At 40.4% G+C, this 6,842-nt stretch overlaps 1 pseudogene; it reads right to left on the bottom strand.

The window, feature by feature from the left end:
- Nucleotides 1–6,327: 6,327 nt before the first annotated feature.
- Nucleotides 6,328–6,445, bottom strand: LOC124790592 (annotated as a pseudogene).
- Between the last annotated feature and the right edge of the window lie 397 nt (nucleotides 6,446–6,842).

The following is a 6,842-nucleotide window of genomic DNA, read 5'->3' on the forward strand; positions in this document are numbered from 1 at the left end:
CTATTACTAGCTGAAATTTATTACAGAACTCAATTAGTCTTTCTCCTCTCTAATTCCTTGTCCCAAGCCCATATTCTCCTGTAACCTTTTCTACTGCTCCTTCCCCTAAAACTGTGTACAAGTCCCCCATGACTATCAGGTTTTCATCTCCCTGTACGTACTGTATTATCCTTTCAGTATCCTCATATACGTACTTTATCTCTTCATCTTCAGCTTGCGACTTCTATATGTATACTTGAACTACCGTTGTCGATGTTGGTTTGCTGTCGATTCTGATAAGAACAACCATATCACTGAAATGTTCACAGTAACACACTCTCTGCCCTACCTTCCCGTTCATAACGAATCCTACTTCCGTTACCATTTTCTGCTGCTGTTGACCTTACACTATACTGCCGGCCGCGGTGGCCGTGCGGTTCTAGGCGCTTCAGTCCGGAACTGTGGGACTGCTACGGTCGCAGGTTCGAATCCTGCCTCGGGCATGGATGTGTGTGATGTCCTTACGTTAGTTAGGTTTAAGCAGTTCTAAGTTCTAGGGGACTGATGACCTAAGATGTTAAGTCCCATAGTGCTCAGAGCCATTTGAACCATTTTTACACTATACTCATCTGACCAGAAATCCTTGTCTTCCTTCCATTTCACTTCACTGAGCCCTACTATATCTAGATTACGCCTTTGCATTTCCGTTTTCAGATTTTGTAGCAACCCTACCACGTTCACCCCTCAGCTTTTCCAAACCCCGACTCGTGGAACTTTATCCTTCCAGTGGTTATTCAGTCTTTCTCTCATGGTCACCTCCCCCTTGGCAGTCCCCTCCTGGAGATCCGAATAGGGAACTATTCCAGAAACTTTTGCCAATGGAGAGATCATCAAGACACTTTTCAATTACAGACCACATGTCCTGTGGATACTCGGTATGTGTCTTTAATGTAATGGTTACCATTTCTCTCAGCATCCTCATGCCGTTGATCATTGCTGAGTCTTCCAGCCTTAGGGGCGGTTTCCCACCCCAACGACATGGGAGTGCTCTGACCCTATGTCCACTCCTCCGCTCTCTTTGACACGGCCTTCGGCAGAATGAGAGTCACTTCTTACGCCGGAAGTCTTCGGCCGACATTGCTGATTATTAATCAAAGTTTAAGCAGTAGTGGGTTTCGAACCCGGGAGCGAGGACGTTTTGATCAGTAATCAAAGTCGCTACCCCTTGACTACGGGTGCAGGCTATTCTATCTTACTCAGAAAAAAGATGGATTTCATTAAAATAGTTTTTTGACTCCAAAGACAGGCCACCTAAAACAATTTCAGTTTTCTCAGTAGTTAGAGCAGGGAAATTTACTTCACATTTCTGCATTCAAACTTGGCTCTGTTTGAAAAAAATATGAAAATTGTGGAGAAGAATAAAGTCTTTATAACTGAAATAAGACATACATTAATCGGCACTCAAAGATGTATGAATGCAAGGAGACTGCCAATTTTATTGGGATACAAAACAAAATAACTTTGAAAAAATTAAAGTATGTAAACCCTAACCAAGAAATAATTAACTAGATTTCGGAAGTTGAGGAAGAGACAATGGCTGTCTGTACTATAGCATTTGATTACGTATAATGTTTGGGTCCTGCCCCTCACTATAAAAGAAAGTTCCTTGCTGGTTCTTCTCGATTGGTCTATCTTCGTTTACAAAGTCAACAGAATCGAGGACCGACAAAAGGTATTCTAGATTAGTTTCTGGGACCTGTATCAGTTTTTCTCTTATGTGAAATGGAGGTTTACCTTTAAAAATGTGTAGAACATCACTATGAGCCACGGGTTCATCCCAGAAACGAGTCTTAGTTATGTACTTCTCGACATATTTTCTTAACTTTCCCTCCCTGATATTGTATGGTTCTGGACTAAACACTTGTTTTCTCTGTCTTTCCTGGACACAACACGACTAATATTTCGCAAGAAACGCATTTTGAAATTGTGATAATGTGTGACAGCTCTCTGTCGTCTCGGATGCTGAAGGCACGACCGCATCCTGTTTAAAACCTAGTACAACTGGCTCTTTTGTTGTTCAGAACAAGTTATAGGCAACAGGCTTCTACAAGTTTTTACGAAAATAACTGGATGAACAGATTTCTTTTCTGGGATAACATCTGGGACTGTCATTTTCTTTAGAAGGCTTTCTTCTACTATAACTGATGAAAGCGTGATGTCTGCCCCGTTTCATCTAACAGCGTATTGTGGTACTATATTTGTACTAGCTACTGTTTTCCGTACGCATTCACTTTCTTGAGAAACAAGGCTATGCCATTCATCGTTACTCTTAACCGTATAGACACTATCATTCCTTGCTTTCTCCTTATTCAAATGTCTCCAGTTGAGTTCGTATGTGTGTTTGCACATGATCCTTCCACTTAGGCAGATCCTGTGTAAGTGTTCTTTGTATCTGACCTGACTCAGTTTGTATCTGTTGTAGTGACATTTTCTACTCTGTTTACATATCGGTAATCATCTGCTCAACAGATTTCTACAGCTCTCTCTGTAACCTGTTACCACTTAAAGTCTCTTTCTCTCGTACAAAATCATCATGTTTTTCGTATTTTGTTGCTATGTTGTCTGCTTGTCTGACTACCTGTTGAACTGTGGACTGTAGTGTTGTGGATTGTAACCGAATTGTATCAAAATCATCTTTAATTTTTTCAATCCGTTCTGGTATGTCTTTTACTGAAGTTTTGTGTTGGAATGTCGTTAGTGATTCCTTCATAGTCGCCGCGTATCACTTTAGTGACGTGATTCGCAACCTCTATTTTCGAAGTGTTTTGCGTATGAGTAAGATTATTAACATTGTTAGTCGAAGCCAGTAATCTTGCTGAAGGTTTGTCAAGTCTTCGACTGTTTTCGTCAAAACTTTTAGCGAGTTTCTGATAGTTTTCATCAAGTTTTTGATTGGGTAAAGCTTCTACCCTTTGACATAGCTTTACAAAAGGGTTAGGTGTAGGGTACTTCGGAACTGGTGTTGCTCACCGGCTATGATGCTTCACCACTTGGTGGCGTGACAACATCGCTACCGTTAAACTGAATATTTTCAACACTAGTCTCGGGCATAATACCTAAAGTGTTCTCTTCCCCTGAACTTCCTGTGGTAGTTGTTTCAACTTTGTTTTTACAATAACAAAGGGTATGAATTCCCGAAATTAAGTAACGTCATCTTTCTTTTCCTCCTTATGTTCAGTACGTAAAAAGTTCGCAGATGACGCTTAGCTGTAACCTACCACTGCTACGGAAAAATATTTCTTTGCGAAACAATTACATCACGCTTAGCGAGTTCGCATGCTACTGCAAGAAAGTTTTGGACATTTTGTGAAAGATTTAGGTAAAATTACTACAAAAATAATACATTTTGATACTAGAAATGATTCCAAATTCTATGCATAGCACGCAGTGGGCCTCGTAAAAAATCAATTCTACTCCCACATTTAACTTTAACAAACGCTACGGATAAGGTGTTAGAATTACTCTCTTAATTTTTACGTGCCGCGCAGTCGGCCATTTTGAAAAAATTCAGTCCAGCCAGGAATTAATCCGTTTTCACTTACCTCCTTTTACAGCCTCGAAGAACCGCTAAGCTCTTTCGCACATTCACTAAAAGGTGTGACAGGACTGTAGTAATTTTGTACACCGATTTCTTCACTTGAATGGGTATTATTAAATAATGAACAGACGTATTGCCATATGCCCGAACTCTACTGAACGCTAAAAAAGTAAACGTTATTTGAAAGATATTTACGCCGATCTGTGATAATTCTGATCTGACTTTGTGGACCAAAAGCGTCAACTGATCGATTAGTGTGAGAACTTAGAGGTTTGTGTGAGATAGCGTTAGTGGCTACGGTATATTGTAGTATAGGAATGGTTTCTCGTGGTTCGTGATTTTACGTCAAAACAGTTACTGAACGAAGTGTAGCTTGAAAGCCACTCGTTCCTAGCAGATCCGAATCTCTTTTACACCGGAAATTCCACATTTTACTGTGGGAGACAGTGACGAAATCACGTGAAGTCTTTATCTGAATTTTGAGGTGGAGAAAGCAAGCAATAAGGAAATAGTGCCTTGGCGTTGTTGTTTTAGTGGGTTTGAAGGTGAAAGCAAGCACTTATAAAATAGTGGTTTCGCGATATTGTGTTACAGCTTTTGCGACGTCATCGTGAACGCCGATGTATGTCAGGTAATGTTTGGAAATCTCTGTACAGATATGCGGACTGAGATATCATTGTAATTAGGAGAATGGACATCCTACAGTTATATGTGATACAGCGAGAACCACCCTAAGTCACTAGGAGATTCACGCACGCGGCCTCGAATTTAGTAGCTTTTCCTATAAAAACCAAAACGACAAACCAAGAAACGTCGTTACTGAGGACACTCTAATCGTCTCTCCTATCGTGCAATTGCTGTGTTTTAAATAGTCTCTATAGTAATGACTCCACGGAAAGTGAATGCCTGAAGTAGAATTAATTTTGTGTCTATTTTGAAGTTCAAGTTGTTTAAAAGTGAAAAGTGGCGCTGACACCCAAGTTTATTCTATAAATTTTTCTGCTTTTCTGCTTAGAGGCGTTTGTTTCATTGGAGTAGTCGTCAAATCAAAGCTAACTTGTACCAGTTCATAAGAGGAAACAGGCAATAAATACAGAACAATTTCTATTTTACAAAAATAAAAACAGTGTCCCGAGTCTCATTTGCCCCATATTTAACACTCAAAGATATTTAAAAAATAAACTTTAGTTTTATAGCAAACGAACAATTTACAAATATCGTAAAGCAGCAACAGGAAGTCAAAGATTAGGTAAAGAAAATTCTGAATTTTATAAAAAGTGAAGATGTTAATTAAAAAAAAATCCTGCATATTAGTTTAGATTTATTAATTTTCGAAGGGAGAAATTACTTTGTATTTCTTGAGTTAAAAAGGAGAGAAATTATCTCCAGGATTTTATTTAAAAGTAAAGATGACTGATTATTGAAAGAAAGATAATAAATAATAGTTGAGACGGTGAGAATTTTAAAACGAATTAACTCCTTGAAATTCAAGTTACGCAACTACATTGTTGTAGCATGGTTGCTACATGGAGATGAACAGAGAAGGTAGTTGTAATTACGTCACAAACTTAAAGCCGACGTCCGAGATCTTAAGTAGTTCAAAACATTAGATTTACCGCATTCATACCCATACGGTTCGCCGCGGTGATACTTCCCCGTGACGTCACTCAGACGTGCCTGTGCTGTTTCGGCTGTGTCGGGTGCTCTGATCGTGTGGAGACGTAGTTATTTCATGAAAAATGCAACTTGCGTTCTTTACTGGTGTGCTAGTCGATCCGATCGTAATATGAAGCTTACAGAAATCACATTTCATTCGTAATTGGAGCTGTTGAAGCAATAATGTATTTTCTTTTGCTTACATGAATTATGGTTGCATTGTTTACATTTATTGTAGTGGTGATTTGAGTTTAGATTTGCCTTACTTTACTCATTGTCCGTTCTTTCTCTTCATTTCTGTGTTTTTCTTCGGCTTCCAAATCGCAGAACTTCCGACGTCTGAGCCACCTTGTATCAATGGTTTCGCACCCAAACAACACACGGCTACGTAACGCACTCATTGTCGGGGCAGCATCTGAAACCTTAAATTCCTCCCGCTCGTATTTATTCATTGTTCACATTTCCTCCTCCTTTAAAAAAGAATTCTGGCTGGAGCAGTCGGAGACAGATGTCATGTGTATGTGATTTTTGTGAATATGATTGTATGAATGTGTTTGTGTGCTCTGCTTCGTTTCTGAAGAAGTCTGGCTGAAAACTTACGTGCCTACTTATTTCGTTGTTCCTGCCTGCTGCTCGGCATGTGGGTAGCAATCTTTCCGCTTTACGGTGTAGTTATTCCCTCATGAAGTTTGTTGTAAATAATCCGCTGCAACCGCGCGAGATTAGCCGAGCGGTCTTAGGCGCTGCAGTCATGGGCTGTGCGGCTGGTCCCGGCGGAGGTTCGAGTCCTCCCACGTGCATGGGTGTGTGTGTTTGTCCTTAAGATAATTTAGGTTAAGTAGTGTGTAAGCTTCGGGACTGATGACCTTAGCAGTTAAGTCCCATAAAAAAAGCACTCCGTCACCAGGCCACAAGTGGCCCATCGGGACCATCCGACCGCCGTGTTATCCTCAGTTGAAGATGCGGATAGGAGGGGCGTGTGGTCAGCACACCGCTCTCCCGGTCGTGACGATGGTTTTCTTTGACCGGAGCCGCTATTATTCGGTCGAGTAGCTCCTCAGTTGGCACCACGAGGCTGAGTGCACCCCGAAAAATGGCAACAGCACATGGCGGCCCGGATGGTCACCCATCCAAGTACCGGCCACGCCCGGCAGCGCTTAACTTCGGTGATCTGACGGGAACCGGTGTATTCACTGCGGCAAGGGCGTTGCCCCTAAGTCCCATAAGATTTCACACTTTTTTTTTTAAACCGCTGCGCTTCAACAAGAACAATGATGTACATAATTACAATACCAGCAGGAAAAATACATTCATAACGCCACATTAAGGTTGTCTCTAGTACTAACAGGGATTCACAATGCTACATCTAAAAATTTTGATGACTTACTCATTGTTATAAAATTCCTAACAGACAGAAAAGGAAAATTTGAAAATAAACAGAAAACGTTTCTCTTTGACAACGCCTTCTATTCCACAGAAGTCCCGCTATTATTGTAATGTGTAAATGGAGATAGGTATCAACTACTAACATCTGTCTTTAATTATAAACCCTAAAAGAGATAAATTATCAGAATGGAAGCATATTTATAATCAAAATGACGTTAATATA

This window comes from Schistocerca piceifrons, chromosome 3, assembly GCF_021461385.2.
Source record: "Schistocerca piceifrons isolate TAMUIC-IGC-003096 chromosome 3, iqSchPice1.1, whole genome shotgun sequence".
Classification (NCBI taxonomy): Eukaryota; Metazoa; Arthropoda; class Insecta; order Orthoptera; family Acrididae; genus Schistocerca; species Schistocerca piceifrons.